The sequence below is a fragment of the Panthera leo genome, chromosome D3, assembly GCF_018350215.1.
Source record: "Panthera leo isolate Ple1 chromosome D3, P.leo_Ple1_pat1.1, whole genome shotgun sequence".
NCBI classification, from domain to species: domain Eukaryota; kingdom Metazoa; phylum Chordata; class Mammalia; order Carnivora; family Felidae; genus Panthera; species Panthera leo.
This window is the reverse complement of record NC_056690.1, coordinates 1,818,361-1,837,613: the sequence shown is the minus strand read 5'-3', so window position 1 is coordinate 1,837,613 and position 19,253 is coordinate 1,818,361. Positions and strand designations below refer to the sequence as shown.

Genomic DNA, 19,253 nt, shown 5'->3' with positions numbered 1-19,253 from the left:
GCTTCGGTACCTGACTCCCCACAGGATTCCAGGCTAGCTGCTGATAGGTCCATGTGTTTTCAGCTTTCTTATCCGCATCCAGCCGGAGATGGAAAATACCTTTGTGGGGTGGTAGCGATCCCCAGAGCCGCTCTGAGTGCACTGACTTAGGCCGCACGTATGGCTCTGACAGTGTCTACAGAGGCAGAAGGCACCTCACAGCCAGCCCAGGCCACATGTTCTATCCCTAGACTGGGGTAAAGCCGGCTTCCTGCCTCGTGAATCGAGAAACTACAGGGAGCCATGGGAAGACTAATGGGGTGTGAACAGGCACCACCCCCAGCATGTGACACCGCTCCCCTGGAGGCTCGTCCAGCCCAGGAGAATGTGGGCGTGAGCCACGGCGCCTCCCCCCCCCACCCCCGTGCATGAAATGGGCTGGTGGGGGCAGAATCCAGGAGACCCTCCTCTCTGGCTCTAGGCTCCTTTACTCCGTATCTCTACCTCTGCAGACAGAGGGGGTGAACGTGAGGAAGGAGGTTGACATCCCTACATGGTTGGTCTCCACGTTTGTCATCGGCGCGGGACCCAGCCCGTGGAGGCACGGAGGCAGTAATGGAGGGATCCCGGCCCGTGGAGGGAGACGAAATGCCCTACGATAGACCCAGCCTCTATATGTCCTTTCTCAAAGGGTAATTGTCATTAACCTTTAACCCGGTTTTTCTCTGAGAAGGTCTCACGTTGACCTGATCCCACGAGCAGTGAATGTGATCAAGGGAAGCACTGAGTGCCGATTACAAAAGAGGCACAGATGCTTGTTTAGACGCTGGATTAAGCCCCGTCACCGATACAGCCATGGGCAAACTGTTAACTCAGGGCCCCGGAGAACATCCTTAACTCTTCATCTGCAAAATAGCTTTAGGGATCCCACGAGCTTCTCGGGGTTCTGGAAAGACCCAGAGATCCGCTGAGAAGTTCACATCTTTCTGACCATCGGACAACGTCTCCAAGCCGCCCAGACAGCTAAGCTGGGGTCCGCTCCGCTGACATGGCTGAATGTGTGCACCTCCCATTCGCTGGGAATTTGGGTCACTCTGTAGAGCTTGGAAGACTGAAGGCGCCCGTCGTGACTGGCAGAGCGTAGAACCCAACCTGAAGGCGTGATGTGCAGCCCCCTCCGCCTCCGTCACCAAACCTCCGGTGGGCACAGGATGGCCCTTCGTGACCCAAGGTTGTTTTCAGGTGCTCGCCCGGCAGATACTTCATCGATCATCGGTTTATAGAGCGTATGACCACCATCATCTTGATATTCTCTCTCCTATTTATTTACTTTTTTCAATGACGAGGGCTCTGTTGGTGCTGACGCACTTGATACCCGTAATATTTGGTGCTGTGTCCTTTGGGGTGTAAGCTGGTCCCCAGAATCCGGCGGGATCCGAGGAACAGTGTCGCCTTCCCTGTGTTGCCTTCTCCTACTATGTTTTACCTTCTGTTTCCAGCAGGATTTCCTACTTAATCTAGTGACAGACTTGTTTCTTTTCCAAGTAGATTTAAGCAGTGCGCTAATGCGGAGAACGTAGAACAGTATCGTGAGTGGGGGGGGAGTTTGGGGGCGGACAGGGCTGCCTCCAGGGAGGCGGTGGTCCTCACAGATAAGTATCTGGGGGCCAAGTGGACACAGGACCTGGCCTCCAAGCCCACAGGCTCCCAGCCCCCCGCTCCAAGGGTCCTGCACGATCATGCTGGCTTCCCACCTTCGTGCACGGGCAGCGTGTCTGGCCACCGCTTTTCTGAACCCACGCTGCGTTCCTACAGTTTCAGATTCACTCGGCAGCTGGTGATGCCTCCCCCGTTCCTAAATCTTCCCCAGTACACAGAGCAGGTGCACCAGGTAACGTGGGATAATTCAGTCGCTCTATCCACCCTTGCGAATTCAACCTCCTCCCGAGGGCCTCTGCTCCTCCTCCTCCGCCAGGAATCCCTCCTTGATCACCCGGACCCATAGCGTCTCTATCGCCATGAAGAATCTATCTTGGTTTCTCCGCACACACTCCCCTTCCTTCCAGCTCTAATGTCCCAAAGTCCCTCCGGGAAATTACCACGCTTCTGTTCAATCCACAGTGGGCACCTGACCCCGGCCTGGCCAAAGTGCCATCCGCCCTCAGCCAAATAACTGTTCAAGGAAGAGACTGTGACTCGTGTTGATGGGCAAACTCGTCCCATCAGGGACAATCTTGGGGCTTCTGCTGGCCTGCCAATAAGAGGCAGCTCTTCTCTTCTTCCCACGGAAGTTGCTAGAAAGAGAGGTGCTGGTGGCAGCCACGTGGAAAGAGCCTGCTGAGGTGAAGCTCAGGCAAGAAAAAGGGGGTCAAGAAAAGGAAAACGACCACCTCCTGATGGCATCACTTCAGCCTCTGGATCCAACCATGCCTGAAAGCCTCCCTGCAACAAATGCCTGTTTTGCCAAAGCCAGAATGGGCTGACTGTTCGTCACCTTGAAAGCAAAACAGTTGTGGCTAACCACCTCTGAACCCCGAAAGTCCATCTTGTCTGTCCTTAACCATGTGAACAGAGACGGCCACGCTGTCTTCACACGACCGTCTTAGAGGGATAGCAGTCTCCGGATCTGGGGCCCACCCGACCTTATCTTAACTCGCATCGTCATTATATCAGCAAGGACTCTATTTCTCAATAAGGTTACATTCACGGGTCCCAGGGTTCAGATTTGAATATATCTTTATTTGGGGACAGAGGTGTATGAAATTCAACCGCTTACAGCTGCCATCTTGTGATTACTGGGACTGTAAGTCTCAGGGCAAACCGAGCACCTTGCAAGGCGAAGGAGACACCTGGACTTCCCTCGCCTTTGCCCCCCTAAGTGGTCATTCTTATTGACGCCAATTTGAATGTGTTTTCTATTATTTTTAGCAAAAAGCACTGTAACTAAAATGAGCATGGAGTTTCCCAAGGTACAGATCTCAGGAGGGCAGGAAGGCAGCCCCAAAGCAGGACAGGTTCTGGGCACAGTGACGGGGACCCCAAGGCCACCTGCCCTCTCCTCTCAGTGGGACACGCAGACCAGGTCCTCTTTGAGCTTAGCTTTTCCGTCCTGCACTTGTCTGGTGTGGGTGTGGAGGCTGAAGGGGGCGGAGGGGGAGCGTGAGCTGACTGCTTTCTCCCAGAGCTCTCCACCCCTCCCCAGGGGGCTCTCCCCACCCCTCCCCAGGGGGCTCTCCCCACCCCTCCCCAGGGGGCTCTCCCCACCCCTCCCCAGGGGGCTCTCCCCACCCCTCCCCAGGGGGCTTCGAGGCCACGTGAACAAACGTCCTGAAGGTGACAGAGTTTCAAAAAGGGAGTTCAGGTAAACAGCCTTCTTCAACAGGGTTGAGATGGGACTATTTTCTATAGCTTTGTAATGTAAATATGTAAATAACCTGGAGGGGACAATCCCAGCAACACAAAGCAAGGGGAAGGCTGGGGTTGGGGGGGGAAGGTGGGGGAGACCCTTGGGCACAGGCAGTCCCAAGGTCACGTGCAGCCCGCCTGGGGATGGGGAAGCAGCCATCTGAACCTCCACCCAGACTTCCATCAGAGAGGAGTCTGTCAGCAGACTTGCAGCTGCTACGTTTGAAACAACAATTACCTTGTAGGAAGCTACCTGCAAATTATGGCATATCAAGTTGGCAAAACTGGAAAAAGAAACATGTTTGCCACTAGGTTACAGTCGACCGTGCGAATATGGAACCCGCTTCCTGGGTGTCAGAGAAACATCCCAGTTGCGGGAGATACGGTGTAATAAGGCTAAACCCCTGCCCTCATGGGGGTTACATCCCAGCGGGTCCCACACACCAGATGGACAGGCAGACAGACAGACGTGGTTTGGGGCAGCACAGAGGGCGTGAAGTGAGCCAACGGCTCCGTGAAACCAATCGCCGTGGCCCACGACCGAGGGCCTTTGTCGGCTTCTCTTCCGGGACTGGAATAGGGCCCTTTGCCCACCGTGTCCCTACTGAGTTCCCCAGGAAACACACCCGCCAAGTCCTAAGAACCCCAGCCCTGCCCGGTTTGGGGAGTGGTCCCCTCCGCCGGGCCAGCGGGGAACGAGATGGAGGGGAGGTTGTAGAGAGCCACCGTTCTGCACTAAGGGGTCCGGGAGGCTCTCATGTGACGTGGGAAATGCACTTCTTGTGGTGACTGATTAGCCAGGATCCTGAATCTAACAAAGCCGTGTCGTCATGGGAACCAGACATATTCCGCGGCCACGGGTTAAAAATTAAGCTCCACCTGTGCTAATGTTCCCTTATCAATCCTCTCTCGAAACCAAAGCCCCTCTGTTCGGCTGCACTCTGCTGCGGTGACAAATGTCCCGTTGCCTGGTTACTAATTGGTGACAGGGACAAGCCCTGACCTGACGGCAGGTCCAAAACACCCTAAGGCCGGACACGGTGACCGGACGCTCTCACTAAGAGGTGGCCCTGCGCGAGCTCGCTGTCCTTGGCCCTTTGTTCCCAGGAGCAAACAAAGGGCCACGTGGGACAGAACTGTCAGCGCCGTGGGCTCTGGGATGCGCCACGGGCCGGCTCACGGAGACGCACGGCGTGGCCGCGTTCCTCTGGAACCTGCACCCACCCGGTGATTCAGGGCAGCCGAGAAGAAACAGGCTCCCGGGTGCACGCGACGGCAGGTGCACAGGACTGAGGGGGCCCCGCTCACACGCCTTCCGGCCAGGCGCGGCGGCTTCGCTTTGAAGCGACTGGCGGGAGGGGCGGTCAAGGCGCCCGCCCTCCATCCTCCAGCCAAGTCAGGCCACGACTGAATTTCAGTCTTGAGCGGAGGGACTCAAAGACCAACACCGGTGCTTGGAGCGGACTCTCCCCGGCAGGTCTCACAGAGGGGCCATCCCTGTCCACCTGCCCCCTGGATTCCCAGGGCCTTCCCCTTCCCGTCGTTTCCCCTGGGAAATTGTTCTTCTTGAGCCAGAATCAGATTGGGTGTTGGTGCCCAGGGACCTGCATTCGTGCCCTGCGGCTGCTTAACAAAGCCCCAGACACGAACCACCCCGCAGCTCTGGAGGCCCCGAGTCTGAGACGGAGACTCGGCAGGTTTTGGGGGCCACGAGGGAGGGTGTGGCCCAGGCCTCCCTCCCAGCGACAGCAGTGGCCAGCAGTCCGTGGTGTTCCGTGGTTTGTAGACGCAGCACCGCCGGCTCTCCCTTCACGTGACGCTCTCCCTGCGCACCTGTCTGGGTGCCGTTTCCCCTTTAATGAGGACACCGGTCACCCTGGATTAGGTCCCCCACAAATGGCCTCGCTTTAACTCGACCCCCGTAAAGACCCGGTCTCCAAATACAGTCACGTTCTGAGGTCTCGGGCGTTAGGACTCCGACATCTTTGCGGGAACAATTCAACCCACAGCAGACGACTGTCTGTGTGATCCAGAGCGGGGCACCCCAGACAGTCCGGTGAGCACAGGACGTCTGCGAGGGCACAAACACGGCGAGGGGAGGAAGAGGCAGCCTCACGGTAAGGAGGCCTCTTTCCCGGGGCGCCTGGTCATTCTTACACGGGGAGTAACAACCGTAGGGGAACTTGGAATCCCTTCAGCCTGATCAGGGCTTCAGGAAACGGGACTTCTGAAAGACGGGTGTCAACGTGACCGACCCCAGGTGGATCCCTCCATGAGTGCAAGGCAGGAAGCCCAAGCCGTGATGGTACAAAGCACACGACTAAGGGGCCCTGCTTCAAAGTGAAACCAACACAGGGGAAACTGGGATTCCCAAAACGTTGTTTGAGCTTCTGGATCAAGCCGTTCTTGAAGTTAACACTACTCTCTCTTCAGTTACACCAGTCCCTTAACTCGCCCTGAAAAACACAATGGCATAGGGCTTGGCTCCCCCAAAGACCTTCCTTAGCTACATCCACAGCCTCCTTCCTCTGTAGGAAAAAAGGAGCCACGTAAACTTCATTCCAGGGCCCGGGTTTGCCAAGACACCAGAGAGAAACAGACACTACCAAGACCCGAATGCCACGGCGGCAAGTGTGAGTTCCACAGCGGTTCCCGAAGACCCTGCCAAATGCACGTGCACTCCCTTTTCGCTTTTTGTTGGTCTTGTGGGCAAGCAGAGGGCCATTACCGCGCCGGCCGCGTGTGCCGATGGCACCCCAGTGTCACATGTGCCCTGACAGGCCCAGCAGCACCGAAGGGATTGTCTGACTCTAACTGGCACTAAGATTTCGAGCTCAACAGAGCCCATTCTATGTTGACTTGTCTATTGAAAGAAAGAAAGAAAGAGAGAGAGAGAGAGAGAGAGAAAGAAAGAAAGAAAGAAAGGAATTTAAAATACATAATTACTTTAGTCATGAAGCATAATGACATTAAGAGCTGTTTTAACTAGACATTTCCACACAAACGACATTACACGGAGACAGTCTGTCCTGCAGCCCTGACGGAAAGCGAGGCCCCAGAATCGGTGGGGCGGAGACATCTGGGGACTGACCTGGGCTCAGTCCAGGGGCTCTCTGAGGCCATAGCGAACTGGGTTTCCCCAAACTTCATGAGTTTTGCCATTTCTGTGCCCCAATTATTAACGCACCCTTTCTCCTTAAACAAGCACACACGTTTTATGGACATGAAGATATTGAAAAGGAAACTTCATATTGCCACCGTGAAATCATTGGTTATGTGATAGTTAAATTTCTTCTAAAGGGGAGCCTGGGTGGCTCAGTCGGTTGAGTGGCTGACCTCAGCTCAGGTCATGATCTCGCGGTTCATGAGTTCGAGCCCCGCGTCGGGCTCTGTGCTGACAGCTCAGAGCCTGGAGCCTGCTTCGGATTCTCTCTCTCTCTCTCTCTCTCTCTCTCTCTCTCTCTCTCTCCCTCTCTCTCAGAAATAAACACTAAAAAATTTTTCAATCAAAACATAATAAAAATCTGTTTTCTAATACATAATCCTATTTTTTCGCAGTAAATATATGTCTGTATCTGGGTTTCATTGGCCGCTTCTGTCTATTCCGTAACCTGCGGAACACTCTGGAAATACTGCATTGGTGGATGGATTTAGGCACCGCCTTCACCAGCCTGACAGTCAGGGCCTGTCCTGAGCCTGTCCAGACAAAATTCTCCACCAAGGCAGGGAAGACAAAGTCGCGCTCTCTCTGACCCACTCTCTGCTCTGAGAGCTCACGGCACTGAGGAAACAGGTCCTGCCCGCCAGCCCCAGGCGGAAGGAGCCACGTTACTTCTCTGTGAGACACGGTAAAAGGACAGATGCCGTGGGCCACGCTTCCAAGATACGGAGAGGTCATTTCCTTCCCGTGTCAACAGCTCGTGGTGTCTACAAATATTGACTGAACATCTATGACGTACAAAGTCAGCTGGTTGGACCACATACACGCACGCACCTTCCCCCTTTTTAAAATTTTAACTTTTCTATGAATGTTCTAGAGTCACGTGTACACAGGTAAGCGATGCTGGTAACCTTACACGTGGTTAGGGTAGCGGCTGGTTAACTGGCCATAAACGGTTCAATGTCAGCGGGTTGTTAAACACGAGCGAGCACCATCAGGCCCTCGGCAGGAGGCACGGGCCGCCCAGAGCCCCTTGCTTTCCAAGCCCACGCGCAGTAAAACCACTTACCGCCAACACCCGTGGCAAGAGCTGCCGGGATGTTTACGCACGTGTTAGAGGGACCCCCTCGGCAAACAGCGGCAGGGGGACGGCGGTGGGTAGATACCCCAGATGCTCCTCCCTCGAGTGGGGTGGGTCCAGGGGGTGCCCCACCGTCTCCAGGACAGAGGAGCCCCGCTGGCCCCAGCGGACCCCGGCTGGATGGCGTGCCCTTCCCTGCCTGGCCCCCCGCCACCTCCCGAAGTTTCCTGGCATCGCTTTGCAAACAGGCCACTTCGACTGGAATCCCCATGTTGGGTCTGCTCCGGGAGGATCGAGCCAAGACCCCGTGGTACAGGGACACCATCGGATAACAAGTAGAAATGTTTAAAGAATGAGGCAGTGTGCTAAAATACTCCCGTGGAAAGATCTCTACCAAATATTCCAGAAACAGAAAGATAACCAATCTGCAGAAAAACCCACATGGTTTTCTTTAAAGCACGTGCAAAGTTACGATAGGCTTTCTGCGGCTACACGCGCACATGTATGTCGAAAAGGGTCCAGGAGACCAAACTGTTGACAGTGGTTAGCTCGGTGCAAGGGAAGGTCAAAAGACACTTGAGTTTTTGCAAATCGGAAGTATCGGCAGACAGCTTGAGGAATGAAAAATCGATTGTGAAAGTTGCAGGACAGCGTCTGTAAGCACTTGAAACGCGTGCAGACCCCGCTCCGCGTGCATACGCGTCCACAAACCGACACGCCGAGTCTGCGCGTGTGTTTGTGTCCGCGTGGGGGGGGGCGGGGAGCCTGAAAACTCAGAAAAGGAAACACTCAATCCTTAGCAGTGCTGGCCAACCCGGTTTGGAATGGGAACGTTATACATGGGTTTCAGCATTTGACCTTGCACGTCCCGGTGAGATGTGACTGCAACAAGCACCACTGCCCCTGAAACGGGACAAAGGAGCGTGATTTCCAAGACGCTGTCATTACTCAAGCCTCTGGGGAAGCGTTGTTGGTGACATCACTTCTCCAACTCGGTGTATACATAAACAGTTTAATGATTTATTGACACAGAGAGGCCCTGACCCCTGTCGCAGGGATGGGCACTGCTGTATTGAGAATAAGGATCATCACGATTTGGGTGTGAAATGCTGCCCTCGGAGAGCTTACACCCCAGTGATCGCCAAGCTGTGTTTAAGGTCGTTCCAATAGCCTGTGGACCGAAGGACCTCTCAGCAAACCTCTTCCTCTGAGTCAAATACACAGCCGCCACTGAGACTCACTGGCTATACCTCCCGTTTTGAAAAGCCCTGAGGATCTATTTTCTAATTGCTCTCCTTCCATGGTGAAATAATTCAAACGTTCCATTCCCTTCCAAAGTGACAAGAAGAGCTAAATTTAAACGCAATAACTTAATGATGCATCTGCAATTCCAAGCAGCCAACAATCTATCAAAAAAAAAAAAAAAAAAAGATCAGCCCATTCCAAATATAGGAAAGATTCACACACATGCATATCACTCCCCTCTGTCGCTTTCAACCCCAGAACGACCAAAATAAAAAACATCAAAAAAGTAATAAGCTCTCGAAATAACCCACCTGTTACCCCTCAGAGAGCAGAGTAACTTCTGAGTCCCATAAGCCGTGTAGAATAAATGAACTTGACAAACTGACACACCAGTAATAACCCACATCACTCAGTTAAGACACATCCTCTACGAAAGTGTTCTTAATGACACAATTTGTCTCTTGAGGCCATGCAGATAAGTATCTCTCACTATAAATGATATCAATTGAAGAAACAGACACCGTTATATTGATAATGATGAAAGAAAAGGTTGGGGAATGTTTTCCAGGCACATTCCCACATGCGAGGGCCCTGCATTCACTAACTGAATGACAAAATGTTTTTGGCTCTGTAGTAACGAGAACAAATGGTTACCGAGCACATACCCTGTATCTGAAACAGCAGAGTTTCACACACAGACTCTTTCTGCCTCCTGCCAGGAAAATGAACACATAAAATAGAAATCAGAGGACTGGGTGTGAACTTCAGTCTACTGAACACGTACCGGCTGGGTTCATTCCTACCACCATCATCACCAACCTCACCATGACCGATTTCCACCACCATCGCCATCGCCACCATCATCACCACCATCACATCACCACCATCATCATCACCAACATTTTCACCATCATCATCATCATCATCATCACCATCATCACCATCACTGTCACTGTCACCATCACCTTCATCACCATCACCATCATCATCACCATCATCACCATCACCACCATCATCATCACCAACATTTTCACCATCATCAGCAGCAGCAGCAGCAGCACCATCATCACCATCGCCACCATCATCACCACCATCACCACCATCACATCACTACCATCATCATCACCATCACCATCAACACCATCACCCCCATCATCATCACCAACATTTTCACCATCATCATCGCCATCATCATCACCATCACCATCAACACCATCACCACCATCATCGTCACCAACATTATCATCATCATCATCACCACCATCATCACCACCATCACCATCAACACCATCACCACCATCATCGTCACCATTATCACCAACATTATCACCACCATCATCACCATCACTGTCACTGTCACCATCACCTCCATCATCATCACCATCACCATCACCATCATCACCATCACCACCATCATCATCACCAACATTTTCACCATCATCATCATCATCATCATTTTCACCATCATCATCATCACCACCATCATCACCGTCACTGTCACTGTCACCATCACCTTCATCACCATCACCATCATCATCACCATCATCACCATCACCACCATCATCATCACCAACATTTTCACCATCATCATCATCATCACCATTAACACCATCACCACCATCATCATCACCAACATTATCACCATCATCATCACCATCACCATCACCACATCACTACCATCATCATCACCACCACTATCACCACCACCATCATCACCACCATCATCACCACCATCACCATCAACACCATCACCACCATCACCATTATCACCAACATTATCACCACCATCATCACCATCACTGTCACTGTCACCATCACCTCCATCACCATCATCACCATCACCATCATCACCATCACTGTCACTGTCACCATCACCTTCATCACCATCACCATCAACACCATTATCACCATCATCATCACCAACATTTTCACCATCATCATCATCACCACCATCATCACCATCACTGTCACTGTCACCATCACCTTCATCACCATCACCATCATCATCACCATCATCACCATCACCACCATCATCATCACCAACATTTTCACCATCATCATCATCACCACCATCATCACCATCACTGTCACTGTCACCATCACCTTCATCACCATCACCATCATCATCACCATCATCACCATCACCACCATCATCATCACCAACATTTTCACCATCATCATCATCACCACCATCATCACCATCACTGTCACTGTCACCATCACCTTCATCACCATCACCATCATCATCACCATTATCACCAACATTATCACCATCATCACCATCACTGTCACTGTCACCATCACCTCCATCATCATCACCATCACCATCATCACCACCATCATCATCACCAACATTTTCACCATCATCATCATCATCACCATCAACACCATCACCATCACCACCATCATCACCATCACTGTCACTGTCACCTTCACCTCCATCATCATCACCATCATCATCACCATCATCATCATCATCACCATCATCACCATCACCACCATCATCATCACCAACATTTTCACCATCATGATCATCATCATCATCAGCACCATCATCACCATCACTGTCACTGTCACCATCACCTTCATCACCATCACCATCATCATCACCATTATCACCAACATTATCACCACCATCATCACCATCACTGTCACTGTCACCTTCACCTCCATCATCATCACCATCATCATCACCATCACCATCATCACCATCACCACCATCATCATCACCAACATTTTCACCATCATCATCACCACCATCATCACCATCACTGTCACTGTCACCATCACCTTCATCACCATCACCATCATCATCACCATCATCACCATCACCACCATCATCATCACCAACATTTTCACCATCAGCAGCAGCAGCAGCACCATCATCACCATCACTGTCACTGTCACCTTCACCTCCATCATCATCACCATCATCATCACCATCACCATCACCATCATCACCATCACCACCATCATCATCACCAACATTTTCACCATCATCAGCAGCAGCAGCAGCACCACCCCTACCATCCTGTTGACTGGAATATGAGACCCAGACCCATTTTTTTTATCAGGACCAACCCCAATACGAAGCCTGCACAGGCTCACGAACGATTCACCTGGTTCACCTTCTGCTTCATGCTCAAAATGCGTGACTAACACCCACAGCGACCAGTGCCCGGACAGCCACTTGCAGCACGGAAGCCTTTTGCAGAAAGAACCGGCTATTATTCCTACCACCTAAAATCATCTCACGATGACACGACGTGAATTACTGCCCGGTGTTCAGATCGTGCCTCCACATGGGAGCAATGAAGAAAAGAACGAGCAAGCCAGCCCAGATTTTTCTCCTGAACTCTGGACCTGGCCATCTGCTAATTTCCCCGTGTTTAGGTGTAACCCAAGCCCAAAGCTGAGCCTCGGTGCAACACTGAATCCGAATCTTACCCGTAAACATGCTTCTTTTTCAGTCTTTCTCATCTGAGGAAATGGGACTCCCCCCTCCGCTGTGTTGTCTCCAGTCGAAATCCGAAAGCCGTGCTCGTCACCGCTTCTCACGCCTCTTCCTTTCCAGCCCAACACAACGGTGGGCCGCCCCTGCTGCCCCAATCCATATAGAAGCTCTGCAGTGTCCCTCACCTCCGCCACCAGCACCCTGGGCCAAGCCACCACTGCCCCTCGTCTGGACTACACAGTAGCCACCAGATGCTCCTTGCTTCCACGCTGCCTCCACCCCCACCCAGATCTGGTGTGACCCTTTGAGAAGGCAGATTTGAGTACGTCACTCTCCCCCTGAAATCTGTCACTGCCACCTGACCACTGCTCATGAGATGTGAACTCCATACCCAGAGCCCATAAGGTCACCGACGGGCTGCCCCTGCCACCTCTCCCCAGCCTGCGGCTGGACGACCACTTTTCACGCATACAGAGCTTCCGTGCCTCTGGGCCTCTGCACTGCTGTTCCCTGGTGAGACCGCTAACCTCCACGAAGGTACAGACGTTTGCTTTGCTCGGCATTCGGCCCTCCCCAACTAACCGACATATCGCTGGCGTTGATAAACACATCTTGAATAGACCATTAAACGAGGAAGCAACGGACACAGCCGCCGACTGGCACGGGGGGATAGAGCCTCAGCAGGAAGAAAGGACAACTCACCACAAAGTCCCCACCACCGGGCTCCTAGTCTCAGGACACAAAGTGGGAAATTCCCAAGCGGACCCTCCAAAGGCTGGGTCTTATCAACTGTGTCTTCCGGACCCACGGGCTTCAGGAACGATGGGCCGTTTCTAAACTGTAAAAAAATAAAAATTAAATTAAAATATAAATACATACATACATACATACATACATACATAAAAGTCCATGATCTTCCATCCCAAAAGGAGGGCTTGTAAATTGGCTTTTCTGCCTCATTCAGCCCCCTCTCGGCCAAAGATGCAGGGAAACTCCGGGAACACGCTATCACTTTCCAGCCCACAGCACTGAGGGCTAAGTAAGCGAGACTGAACACACAGCCTTCCCAGCCTGACGCTTGGCTTCCCCTTCAACCAAAGGTCCTGGGGTAGAACAACATACAGCTACATGCACACCCCGACACGAAGCTTCCGTGAGGCTCTGAGTAAAATTCCAAGCTCCCAAAGGTGCCCAGAGAAACGGTGGCGAGGGCTAATCGTCCTCCTTGTGTACGTGGGGCACAGATGGCAACGGGGCACAGAATGGAGACCACGAGCCATGCAGGCTTGCTCTAGACACATCCTTAATTACATCAATGTGACTGACGCCCTGGGGGTGAGGAGAAGTGTTACCAGAAGCCAAATTCATGAATAAAAATCAGTATAAAAACCAACGAGCACACTGCTTGTGTCAGACTCTACAAATTCCCTTCTTTTTTTTAATTAATTTTTTTATTACATCTCTTTATTTTTGAGAAGCAGAGAGAGACAGAGCATGACCAGGGGAGGGGCAGAGAGGGAGGGAGACACAGAATCCGCAGCAGGCTCCAGGCTCTGAGCTCTCGGCACGGAGCCCGACGCGGGGCTCGAACCCACGAACCGTGAGATCACGACCTGAGCCGAAGTCGGACGCTCAACCGACTGCGCCACCCAGGCGCCCCTCTAGGAATTCCCATCTTACCACCAAATATTTAAAAATTGAAATTCTCATATTTCAGTAGACCTTCAATTGACATAAGCCATCAAAATATCAGAAGTTCTTTTACTTCTCTCTTGCTTTGTTAATAAGATGTTTTCAAACCTCCTAGAATCACAGAATAAAATGAGAGGTTGAATTATCTTCGGTTTTATCCAAAAGTATGTAAGTGTCCAGTGTTCAGAGTAACCACATGGATGGGGGGAGAACACTTGGAAGTAATTTGGGCTTCAGCCTGCAATTTGGAACCGGAAAACAGTCTGTATGAGCAAAATTCAATTTATTTCAAAGTAGCAAGCATTTTCTAAGTACCTATCAAGTTCCTGGCCGTTGTTAGACCCCAAAGTAAATAAGATCGAGTCTTTCCAGAACCCACAGTCTGACAGCAGAGGCTGGAACATGCATGTATAACTTTATTCAAGCTAGACCTTAATAAGATTTGGGATGATGTGCAGACGAGATACGAGGGGAAGATGTCTAGACAGGAGATTGGAGTCTTATTTCCTGAGGCAGCTAATGAGACAGTCAGGACACAGAGGCAGCAGGTAGGGCTCAGAGCAGTGAAGCACCCTAATGAGCATCTGCTTGTGTAGACCCCTCCCCAGCCCACATGCATAGTGCAGGTGGTTGGACATACCCTCCCCTCCTCCCCCCCCCACGACCCTCAAACTTGGCGGGAGACTGGAAATTTCATTTTGGTAGGAAATAATCACAAGCAAAAACCTTCATATGACAACATTAGGAACATCCGCCACAAAATGCTCAGTTTCCTGCAATCAGTGGTGAGTAAGCCTACCGCAAAGAAGCCCCGCTGGCGTCCCCCAAGCCATCAAGACCTTCCTGCTAAACGAAATACCAACCAAAGATTACTCAGTACATTACAAAACCTCCAATATGGAAGATTCTAATCGACGTGTACAAGAATAAAACCCAGAAGAAGGAAATGGTGCAGGCAACCAAACGAAGCTTTACAAACAGAAAGAGAACAAGATGCCATGGAAAGGGCAGTGAAGGATAAAAAGGGTTCTTGCAGATGAAAAACGATGGTTGCTAAAACAGAATTTAACTTAAATGGGAGATGTGGAAGATAAGGTCTCACACCAAAGAGCATCATGAGATTTGAGAAGATAAATGATAAAGCAAAGATCTTAAATACGAGGGGAGAGAGAGAGAGAGAGAGAGAGAGAGAGAGAGAGAGAGAGATGAAATTTTTAAAAGGAACCAAAAATAGGTTATGGCATCAAACTTCTCAGCAGCAATCTTGGAAGCCAGCAGGATGCCTTTAAAAGTCTGATTGAATATCATTTCCAATTTAAGATTCTTTATTTTTTTTTAAGAGAGAGAGCATGAGCAGGGGAGAGGGGCAAAGAGACAGGGAGAGAGAAGCAGTTGATCAAGTGGGAGGGGAAAGGAGATACTGCCATATATGTAAAGGATCATAAAATTTACTTCCAATGTGTTCTTTCTTAGGAAATTACTAGAGGATATGCTGCAGTAAAATAAGTGGGGAAAACCTAAAAGAAAAAGCCATAGAATCTGAGAAACAGTAGATCCTACTGAACAGTGACAAAGAGAAACTCCAGGGTGACAGTTGAGTCTCAGAGCTTGAGTAATCAGTTTGGAGCAAGAAGACAGAGGTTTTTTACAAGTAAAGTATCATGTGAAAAAGGAGAGTTGAAAGCACTTTTTGATATGTCAAAGAACTGGGAAAGAATTTTCAGTATGTGGATTACAAATGGCACCATTAAAAAATGAGGCAATTAATAACTCCAGGAAAAGCAAAAAGCTACACAAGGAAAGAAATGTAATCACAGTCACTAATTGATCCTAGTTAACAATATATATAGGGGCACCTGGGTGGTCCAGTTAGTTAAGTGTCCAACTCTTGATTTCAGCTCGGGTCATGATCTTACGGTTCATGGGATGGAACCCTGAGTCAGGCTCTGCGCTGAGCACAGAGCCTGCTTGGGATTATCTCTCTCTCTCCATCTCTCTCTGCCCCTCCCCTGCTCATGTTGTCTCCCTTTCTCTCTCTCTCTCCCTTTCTCAAAATAAATAAACTTAAAAAAATAATAAACTCTCATTAAGAAAAAACAATGTGTGTATGTGTGTATAACAATGTAAACACTCATTATTGACTTAACTAAAGTAGCAATGTAACTGTATGTGTATGTTGTGGGTGGGGTCTAAAAGAACTAAACCCTCATCTACCACAGGACTTCTGAACCTCAGCACTATAGATATTTGGGACTAGATAATGCTTTAGTGGGGGCATCCTGAGCATTGTGGGATGTTTAGCAGCATCCCTGGCCTCCACCCACCAGATGTCAGTAGCATAACCCCCACCTCCAAGTTGTGACAAATAAAAATGTCTCAGCCATGACCTCTGGGGGAAAAATCCCCCCTGCTTGCGAACCACTTATCTACCATAACAGAAAGTGCTACTTTTGACTTATGAAAATTGGTAAGTCAACAATAGCAGAGGAGGCATATTATTTAGGAATACTGAAGTAATTTAAAGAAGAAATTAATGCAAGTATTAAAAGGAGAGTGAAGGGGGGTGTGCCTGGGTGGCTCATTCAGTTAAGCATCCGACTTCGGCTCAGGTCATGATCTCACAGTTCATGAGTTCGAGCCCCGCGTCGGGCTCTGTGCTGACGGCTCCGAGCCTGGAGCCTGCTTCGGATTCTGCGTCTCCCTCCGTCTCTGCTCCTCCCCCGCTCGTGCTCTGTCTCACTCTCTTTCAAAAATAAATGAACATTTTTTTAAAAAATTGTTAAAGAAGGAAAAGGAGAGTGAAGGAACTGGGCAATGAACAGGTGACAAGGTGGGAAATTTGGCCAGCATTAACTTTTTAAATTGTGTGTGTGCACTTTAAATTTTAACATGCAGTTGAAGCTACAAAGCAAGCAAACAAACAAACAAAAACCGGCAAGCTTACGCCTACTTTGGGACGTCACTGAAGTCTTTGTGTAAGGAAATCTCATACTCTTACATGAACTTACTCGATATGCTTATGTCTTTTCTCTAAATTACCTGAAACGCATTTATCAAATAACGTCTTTTTATAAAATATCAAGACACCTTCTAACATCAGTTGATGTAACATTTTTGATCCACCGACTACACTGTGGGAATGAATAAGCCACGAGAGCGCAGGGAGGTCTCGGCACACAAGCAGATGGAACGAGTGGAAAGTGAGTCAAGGCACAGAGGCCTCCCGTGGGAGCCCCCGACCCCCCGGCAGAAGAACGCTGCACACGTGTGACTGCCTCCTTCTGACACGAATCCCCCACGGGCTTACGGCCACCCACCCACACCCTGTCTTGTCCCTCTAGGGAATCGTGTTCTCTCAGGGAAATAGTTAAGGATGACGTTTAAAAATAAGAATGCGAGGGGCGCCTGGGTGGCTCAGTCGGTTAAGCCTCCGACTTCAGCTCAGGTCACGATCTCACGGTCCGTGAGTTCGAGCCCCGCGTCGGGCTCTGGGCTGACAGCTCAGAGCCTGGAGCCTGTTTCGGATTCTGTGTCTCCCTCTCTCTCTGCCCCTCCCCCGTTCATGCTCTGTCTCTCTCTGTCTCAAAAATAAATAAACATTAAAAAAAAAATTTAAAAAAAATAAGAATGCGGACAAGTGTGATAACTTGCAACTTACGAAAAATATTTCCTAATTCCATAAAAAAGAAACACATTTTTAGGTGGGACAGTAGCCCTCGCCCTCTCTCGGCATTTAGTGAATTTCGGTGCTCTTGGCGGAGACCGAGTCCGTCCTCCTCTTTTTCTCTGTTCGTCTTTCTGGGCCCAGGGGCTCCGTTGCTTTAACTGCCCTCCACCTGTCGCTCTCTGGCCCTCCTCCAGAGCCCCCCGTCAAAGGGACCGGGGAGCCTCCCCCCTGCATCTGAGCAGCCTGACCGGAGAACGCGTTAATGGTCCCAAAGCATGAAGAACCCCCCTCTCCGGTTACACGTGAAGTATGATTATTATTAATTCAAAAGTGGTCCAGCAAGATGATGCCTTTGAGGGACTGTGCGTGACCGATGCTAGGGACTCTGAAGGAAAACTGAACGGAGGGTTCAACCGTCACTTCGTACAAAGTTTTTTTAAAATTTTTTTTTTTTCAACGTTTTTTATTTATTTTTGGGACAGAGAGAGACAGAGCATGAACGGGGGAGGGGCAGAGAGAGAGGGAGACACAGAATGGGAAACAGGCTCCAGGCCCCGAGCCATCAGCCCAGAGCCTGACGCGGGGCTCGAACTCACGGACCGCGAGATCGTGACCTGGCTGAAGTCGGACGCTTAACCAACTGCGCCACCCAGGCGCCCCACAAAGTTTTAATGAACAGCGCTGTTTGGGCAGAGGGGGAAAGAAAGGCAATGATTTTACTGATGCACCCTGGGCCGCAGGCTCAGACACGCTCCTCACGGAGCACAAAATAAACCCTTGTGCCGCGAGGGAAGATCCAGCTTGTGCTATAGAACGTTAGGAATAAACTCAGTTCGCATCAACCATTTCCTACGAGGCTCTCCCTACGTGGAACAGTTGAAAAGGAATTCAGCAAACATGGGCTTAGTGACACGTTCACAGTTATTTTGACAAATGTTGGACATCTACACACTGAAAATGCCACAACGGTGTCCATCATCATCACCTGAAGGTTTCACGACGCCAACTAAACCTGGTCTCGTTGGCTGGGCTTAAAGAATTGGAAAACACTGCCCCGAGATCTTATACGAAGCCAGAGTGAAAACTGCCACTGGAGACATCATAACTTTGAAAACGTGCTGTTTTGAACGTCGATTATGGGGTGGTTAACCGGGCAAAAAGCGAACTCGGTTTCGAGGGGCACAGGCTTCCGGAGGGAGCGAGATTGAGCCCGGGGGGTGGGGGGGGGCCCAATCCTGTGGCAAGGGAACCTCGCTCTGTGCTCTGTCCTGCTCCGCTCCCTCAGGGGACTGACCCTTGGAGCAGAGACTCCTTCCGGACCTGAAATCGGGCCGGGACAGGTTTGGAACAAAGCCCCCACGGGGAACAGCGGCCATCTGAGCCACCCTTCAGACGCAGCAGCTCTCAGGCCGGGACTCTGTCACACAGTCCGAGGCCTCGCAGTTCGTGAGGACACTTGTCCGTTCTCCAGCCGGCTGCCTCCAGGAGGCTGGCTTCCCTGCCTCGCTGTCTAAGCCGTGTCTCGCGAACCCCTCAGATTCTCCACCCCCCCCCCAGCCCAACGGCGGTA

At 50.7% G+C, this 19,253-nt stretch overlaps 1 protein-coding gene across 1 annotated transcript in view; it reads right to left on the bottom strand.

The window, feature by feature from the left end:
* Positions 1–19,253, bottom strand: part of RIMBP2 (RIMS binding protein 2) — a 194,217-nt gene that overhangs the window by 159,556 nt on the left and 15,408 nt on the right. Inside the window, exon 2 of the mRNA XM_042911528.1 lies at positions 13,027–13,162. The gene's annotated coding sequence lies outside the window, so the exon portion shown is untranslated. The remainder of the gene's footprint in view (positions 1–13,026; positions 13,163–19,253) is intronic.